The 8140-nt window shown below is 43.7% G+C and overlaps 1 protein-coding gene across 2 annotated transcripts in view; it reads left to right on the top strand.

The window, feature by feature from the left end:
* The first annotated feature begins 1078 nt into the window (after window positions 1–1078).
* The window catches only part of Prlr (prolactin receptor), a 174614-nt gene continuing 167552 nt past the window's right edge, over window positions 1079–8140 (top strand). Inside the window, exon 1 of one of the 2 annotated variants that reach the window (XM_052743139.1) lies at window positions 1079–1756. The gene's annotated coding sequence lies outside the window, so the exon portion shown is untranslated. The remainder of the gene's footprint in view (window positions 1757–8140) is intronic. The other variant, XM_052743137.1, reaches the window with a different exon arrangement.

The raw sequence follows: 8140 nt of genomic DNA, 5'->3' as shown, positions 1-8140 counted from the left end.
TATGTCAGTCCAAGACGTTTTTGACATTTTAATGATGTGATAATGTACCTGTATAAGCATCCTGTTGAGTTGAGCTATGTGTTAGATGATTTTTCCCAAATTCAGGCAAATATTCATGTTCTGAGCAGGTTTGATAGGCAAGAAAAGGCTAGGCCATGGTGTTCAGCAGGTGTCTCTATTCAATTCTGTTTTCTTTTTTACTTACAATATCTTCAACAACAATGGGTTAATTGGGACCTACCTTGGCTGGTAAGCATGTCTGTGTTCTGCCATTGGAGATAACACTCATTAGTTTTTAAAATAAATAGGTATTATACACTCATCGTACTTGTGAGCAAAAGTGCACCTCAGTCACCAGAAACCTGCACAGCGTGTGCGTGGCAGATGCACACCCCACTTACTCTGAAAACCAGATGTAGGCCATGGTTTACCTTGTACAGGACGAGTTATTGAGTAGCAAACATTGTGTCCATATGTGTGCCTCTTGTAATGCAAGAGGATCACCCAAACATCATGGGGCTTTTAGAGGTTTACTGAGCTGTGGCAGAAGGAGACCGCTGAATGTGATTTGCCAGTTATTGCAAGGTGTCAATCAATTCAAGGAAGAAAGCACAGTGTTTCAATGGTTTAAAACAAAACAAAAAAACCTCAATAGCTTGTTCAAAATAACCCACAGTGGCCCTCTGAGTTATATCCCAACAGGATGCAATATTAATCAGTGACATCACACACTGCCTACTTACCTGTTGGGAGATAACTGTTTGAGTCAAGTAGCTGTGAGTATTTGTTTTTAACATTTTGTTTTCAAGAGAATATGGGGAGGGGTACAAGAGAAAAAGCAATGGCTTGTTGAACATCCCAAACAGAACAAAATAACATACAGGTCGTGCAGCCTATTTGAGGAGATATATTCTGCATTAATCGTGGGTTCCTGAGAGGCTGCGGGTGTTTCTGTACTATTGTGACGTGGCTGGGCACCAAGCAGAGCCCTGGAAGTTTTGCTGTGTTAAAAAAGAAAGCAAAGCTTTCCCCCGGTCACTGCTTATTCTCTGTCGACCACTTTTCTCTGACTCCTCCTCCTTCTCAGGAAAGGTGTGATTCAAATCCCCAGAGCCCCCTCAAGTATTGTCAAGCTGCTCCCCAGTGTTGCTCAGGGTTAGGCTGGGAAACAAGGAAAGAAATTTGACACCAAGCCTCATCTTGGCTACTGAGAGAAATATCATCTCTGAGGTCACTCGACTTAAAGGGCATTTCTATTATTGTTTGGTCAGGTCTTTGTGGAAGACGGCCCCTTCCTTGATCATGCAAAACGGATCCGGGGGAAATCAGAAATTTTCTTGTCCACCTCTTCTCAGTATTCCGGCTCCCCCAACTACCTCCGTCACCTTGTAAAATTGGCAGACTCTGGACCTTTTGCATGCTGGAGAAAAATCACTGTTTTGCCTCCAGCAAGGAACATGCCTGTTGCAACACTGACTCCTCCTCTAGTGAAGAAAGAGTGAACAAGTGCACCGAGTTGAGCTTCTTCGCAGAGACACGCGGCTGGCGACTGCGGAGCAGTGGCTAAAATCCCCAGACGCCGGGTCTTCTGGGCTGGGCTTTCCCCGCCGCCGCGCTATTCTGTCTTATTCGCTCTTCTCCTGCTTCTGGATTCTACCCAGGGCTCAGGAAACAGCTTTACCTGCAGTGATAAAGCTCCCGTCCTTTGCAGGAAGTGCTCACCGCCTGCTATGGCAGACTTTTCTCCCCAGCAAAAGTGAGTACCCAGGGCAGACCCGGCTGCGCGCAGCCAGGCTAGGCGCGGGCGGGCGCTCTCTAGGGCCGCGGGTTCGAGGCCGCGTGTGGGAGAGGAGCTGTTGGCTGCAGGCAGGGACAGCTTGGGGAAATGCCAGGCAGCAGCAAGAGCCCGCGGGCACGAGGAAATCCCATCCCGTGCTGTGACCATGCTTAAAGCCAAACCTTGATGTCCCTCTTCAGAGAAGCTAAATATATGCCGAGGTGCTTGACCACGCACCCCAGCTTTTACAACGGCGCCCAGCGTATTTTAAAATATACCTTCAAGTGCGCCCTTGAGAAGGAGTGCGGCGTGATTGTGGGATTCTGGGGTTGCAGGTGGTTTGTGTACAAATGAAAAGCTAGGGAGAGAGCAGGGGGGTGGAAAAGATCAGAGAGGGTCGTGATGGAAGCTAACTTGGGCAGTCTCCTGTAGGTAGCACAGCTGGGTGCCGGGTTGGGGGGGGGGACACTGAGTTACCTGCGCCCCCTGGCCCCTCCCCGCGCGCGCGCGTGCACACACACACCACTCCCAAAGGCAGCTGAGTAGTGACAGGGAAGCATCTCCCAGTCTTAACCTACTGCCCAGGCGCTAGGAATTCAAGTCCTGGGTTAGAAGCAAGGACACACCGCTGGAACAGAGAACGGGGACCAGGGAGCAGAGAAGGGGGCTAGACTCTGGGAACCCAGACCGGGACTGCTGAGGTAGGGGAAGACAAGGGTTGTAGTTGTGGCGTTATGGGTGGAAAAATATCCTGTTAGTGACCTCTACCTGTGTGGTAGGGAAGCAACCCTTGTTTCCCTAATAACCAGCAACTTGAGGTTTTCTGTAATTGAGCCTGAAAATGTTTGCAACCTGTTATTAATCTCCTGAGGGTGGGAACGTCCTTTAATCTCCATTCATGGAATTGGCAGGGAAAGATTTCCCACCTGAATGTCTTGACCAATCCTATCTCTGCCTCCGTTAGACTACACTACATCCTTGAGTAGTATAGTACCTTCTCTTTCCTCAGTTTACTCTGCAAAATTTAGGGAAACTGGTAATTCTTTATGTAAGTTCTTAGTGGAATAGAGGTGCTGAACAGTGCAGAAAACAGGAACATTTTAGGTGTTGTTGTTGTTGGGTTGTTTTGTTGCTGTTGTTGTTGTTGTTGCTTTTATTTCAGTGGCTTTTTCAAAGTAAGGGTCTTTTTGAGAATCAATTGAATCATTTCCCCAGGGTGGAAACTATGCTTAAGGAACAGGAAGAATTGTACACGAGCACGCCTTTGCTGTCCATGCCTGAAAATCCCTTGTCTTTTAAGGATGCTGCATCAGGACCCATCCAGCCAAGCTTTTGCTGGTGGCTGTGCTGGCTTTGGGAATCATTGGTAGTGTTGGGAGAGTCTGATGCGCTGCTAGCAAAGACAGTCCTCTTTCCTAGGGTGCTCTGACAGTTTGTTTCCTCAATGGCTTCATCAGTCTCTGTGCTTCCAGAGGACCCCTCCTCTCAACTCTCTTAATGCCATACCCTAGAACAGTGCTTCTGAACCTCCTAACCCTGCAACCCTTTAATACAGTTCCTCATGAGGTGGTGACCCTCCAAGCATAAAAATTATTTTCGCTGCTACTTCAGAACTGTAATTTTGCTACTGTTGTGAATTGTCATGTGAATATATGCGACCCCTGTGAGAGGACCATTTGGTGTCCACATGAACCAATGTCCTTCAGGCCAACTGGCTGACTCTCAGAGAGCGAGCCAAGGCTTTGCTTGATTGGCTCCCCCAAACACTGTGTGGCTAAGGGGTAATATTCCTTTGGGCATATATACTTTTTCTTTAAAAGTCTAGAGGGTCTCACACCTCATAGAAACGAGTCTTCCACCAACAGCACAGGGGCTGTAGAGCAGAAAGCACGTGGCATTGAAGCCTGAGAGCTTCAGTCCTGAGCCTGCACTTCAAATTATAGCTACACTCCAGCAAGTCACTGGATTTCTCTGAGCCTCACTTTCCCTGGCTGTAAGATGGGGAATAATTCTGCTTTTCTTGTGTGGTTGTTGAGGAAATGGAAATACTATTTGTATCAGCCTGACACATGTTCAGTGGTCAACTGTTGTCGTTAATTTTAATGTTACATTGCAAGTGCCCACTAGTCTATGCATTTCAGAGCAGCTCACTCTCTCTCCTATGAGGCTTATGTGACCAGAAGAGTGAAACCAGCTCATTAGTCTCTAAGATGAGAGAGAGGTTCAGAATTCAGGGTCAAGTTTACTGTCTCAACTGTGCTATGTCAAGCAGAACTCTGTGTATTGGCAACAAATAAAATACTTCCAGATTGGCATAGATTCTCAGACTTGCTCTCTGATCCTTTCTGGCCTATAATTTTGAATACAAAATAGCTATCTGTGCCTATAGCTACAAGCAGTTGAGAATGAAACCAGGAAAGTCCCCAGATCTATCTCCAAATACACTATAAATTGCCTACGTAGAGACAAATGTCCCCATTGCTATCTGTCATTGCACAGTACAAGTTTTAAGATTTCAACTCAACCTGACCTCTCAGGTTCAAGTAGAAGAAAAATCTCAAACCTTAAGGAGAAGGAAGCTACATACTCCCAAAGTAGGAGACATTGATGATCAGCGTGTTCTTTAGAGTACTTGCATGCAAAGATGGTAATATTGATACCATTCACTGAAACTTTCCAGTGAAGGGTAGTGTAGTGAACACTCCCATACAGTACCTCAACCAGTTCTCACAGAGAAGCTGAAGGTATGAATTATCCTGTAAAGTTTTCCAGACAAGAGAAATGAGGGCTAGAAGCATTTACCTAATTTGCCCAGCCCCCACAGTTTGGGGCAGAAAACCCAGGTCTGTCTGACTTGGTCATCCATTCTTTTTCCATCACCCAGTGCTGCCAACCTTCCCAATATCAGAACATTGCATCATGCCAAATGGACTTGGATTGTTCTCAAGGGCAGGGAAGACCACATGCGGTGGATGGTCTTAAGTGAGGTGAACAGATACTTTACTTGTGGTGCATATTAACTGGTAGCAACAACAAACCACTTATGAATAGTAGTTTTTCTGACCCTCACCCGGCCCAGCTGGTAAATTTCAGAAAAGTGATACTCAGTGTCAGCAGATGAAGCTGGGCCTGATTGGCTGTCCTGGGCAATCCTTTCAAGTTCAAAGAACTCTAGGATTTTTAGTTTCTGCTAGTTTTTGCATCAAGACACTATTTACATGTACTTCCTGTGTTAAGGGTTCATCCAGTCATTAATTCGTCTGCGTTCTGCTGTGTGTTGAGTAGTTGATTGGACGATGGAGGAAAAAGCAGAAATCTAGCTAGCTTTTGTGGTACTTCTATGTTAAGGAACAACGGTAGTTAGCAGGTAGTTGAACAAACACATAGAGATCATTCAAGGTCTAGTAAGAAGGCCCCATGGGTAAAGACACTTGTCACTTGTCGCGAAAGCCTGGAGACCTGAGTTCTATCCATGAAGCCCATGAAATGTAGAGGAAAGAACCAACTCCACAAAATTGTCCTCTGACTCCACATAAATACTGTGGCACACATACCTGTATGCATACATGATACATAATACATGATACATAATAATAATAATAATAATAATCTATTTTAAAGACCATTCCAGATATTTATAAGTTTTAAGAAGAAAATACAGAGGTTATAGAGCCATGTGGGGTTCTGGAGTACTTGAAATGAAACTAACCCATAGAGAAAGGTGCTCAATTTGTAAAACACCCTAGGTTTTAAACACCTGGTACCACATATACAAAAAGCAAATTTGCTCCTAATTTTATTTTGTATATTAAAATGATAACATTTTAGATAAACTGGTTTAGGTAAAAATTAATCAATTTTACCTACTAGCTTTAATTTGTTTTAATGTGCCTTAGTAGCAATTTTAAATGACAATACCTAATGGCTTACATTACATTTGCATGGAATAGCACTACTTAAGACTGATAAGTTGACAGAGATATAATAGGAATTTCCTCCTCCCCACTTTCACCTGAATATATATTTTTTCTCTATGCTTGGCTAATATTCTTATCACGTCTACTACAAATTCAGTTATTTGATGAATCCGAGAGTTAAAAAGACTCTCTTCCCCCACCCCCATGCTGATGGTGTACAGATGATGTACTTAAAGCCAATCCTACTGTGTTGGTATTGGATTTGATGAAATTAACTCTGTTGGTTACATTTGTCATCAAGGACACAGTCCCTCATGTAGGCAAATCTCAAGAAGCTTTCCCACAAAACCCAATGACCAAAGGCACATTAAAAAAAAAAAATGTTAACTTTAAATTGCTTGCTAAGACAATACATTTGCATCTCTTAACACTTTGGAAAGCCAGGGAGAAGAGAGGTAGGATTTCATATACTGTGCAAAGCTCCTTATCTCATCTCCTGTGGTGATAAGAGTGAGTGTGTTTCCCTTACTGTCCTCTTGATGAAAACAGCTTGAACAAGAAGCAGCCCAGATCTCCAGAAGGACTACTTCAGGGGTGTCACAAAAGGCCACCTTTGGCTTCTTTGTTCACTGGCTAAAATGGCACTCAGGTATGTCACCGAAATAAGATACAATTTGTTCTTGCAGTTTCGTTTACTGCAAAGGGAAGAGCAGTTAGAATCTGGAAAGGGAAGAGGCCTCTGACTTGGAAGATCATGCATGTAGAGTCTAAGTTTGTCTCTTCTTCTAGTTTGTGTATTATGCCGACTTCATTTCTTCCAATAATACTGGCATAAGTTTAGAGTTGATATGATAATGGCACAGAAAATGCTAATGGAGCAGTGTGCTCTAAACAAAAATCATCCTGGCTGTATCATTGATGGTCTGAGCATCTGCTGGCCTCTGTATCCACTTACCAGCAAGGAGGTGATTTCTTTATGTAGATACAGCAGAACACTATACAGAATGCTCTTTGGTACATGCAAATAATGTTGGTTCGCACCTGTTCATTTCCATTGGAAATCTAAATCTGGGGAAAATAGTTAAAAAAGAACCTGACTTGAATGAACTTCAATGGAAGGTTTAGAGAACTTCAGCAGCACCATATTTTCTCTAATAGAGAAAAGGTACATGAGCATAATTGTCCAGTAGCAACATTCTAAGAGAACCTTCCTGGGGTGTGACATAGATGTCACAAGCAGTTAGACTTTGGGGATTCCAGAGGGCAGGATACATAAAAATGCTACAGGTCATTGCTAAGGGTCTGGCAAAAGTTGGGCATTGAGGATGAAATTAGACCAAGGCAGAAGGGGAAGAGAGAGGTCATCGTAGAAAGAAACACATGGAAACCTGTGACAACGGAAGCATGCATGAGGTGTTTGCTGATGTGGTAAAGAAGAATAGGCCTAATTCAGTGACTCTTACAGTAGAGCATGGTCTGAGAACTCTATAGAAAGCTGAAAAACTTCTAATGCTTCATCCCTGTGTCTACAGCCTCCATCTAGTCAACCCAAGATTGGAATCTAGCTATCAATAACCAGTGTTGGTTTATTTTGATTTTGTTTGAATTCCCCCCAAGAGTGTGCTAATGTAAAGCCAGAATTTGAATAGCATCATCATAAAAAATAAAGGAAATTATTATAAATGGCATAAAACAGACAAACAAGGAATGTGGTCTTCACTTGGTAGAAATTTTTATCTACACATGTATTTATACATATACTTCCAAATAATTGTCAGCTATGATCCTGTCTTCCCATGATGCCTCTAAAGCCTCCTTTTGACTGATCCTTTCCATTCTCTGTGTGCTTTGAGGGTGACGCATTGTCAATCCTAGCAAGTGTGGGCAATTGGTAGGTCAAAGCTGTTTTTAGCCACCAGGATTTGCAGTCACTTCAGAGGGCTTTATTACCAGGCCCACTAGTGTCCACAGTAACTGCTCTATAACAATCGATAGCTCCTTTCACCTTTCCAATTTTACAAATTGGGAAATGGATGTTAATGACTTGCCCTGGGCCAAGGTGCTGGCTGGGACAGAGGTGACAGCGATTAGAGTCCTCAACTGCCGAATTCTCTAAATTGTATTAAGTTTCCAAAGTGAGTCTGCCCAGCCTCCTGCTGGTGACAGAAGTCTTTGTTTCCAGCACTGTCATTTCTTACATGAATGGATTTGTGTTACACATCGCTAAGTAAAGATTACAAACCGCCTTTAGCTGGCAGCAGTGGGATACCCTGGGTATCAGCTGCCAGAAGGCAGTCTGACAGCAGTCCCAGGAGACTTGGGTAGTCACTCAAGCGACACTTGGTCATAGCCACTTATTACAATTCAAATTCAAAACTCTTGCTGTGGAAAGTTGGGGTTCTGGCTGTATTCTTGCTGAACCTGGTGCCTGACAACCTTTCTGATC

This window comes from Peromyscus californicus, unplaced genomic scaffold (genome assembly GCF_007827085.1).
Source record: "Peromyscus californicus insignis strain IS unplaced genomic scaffold, ASM782708v3 Scaffold_18__1_contigs__length_77618521, whole genome shotgun sequence".
Lineage (NCBI taxonomy): Eukaryota > Metazoa > Chordata > Mammalia > Rodentia > Cricetidae > Peromyscus > Peromyscus californicus.
This window is presented reverse-complemented; position numbering and strand designations above follow the sequence as displayed.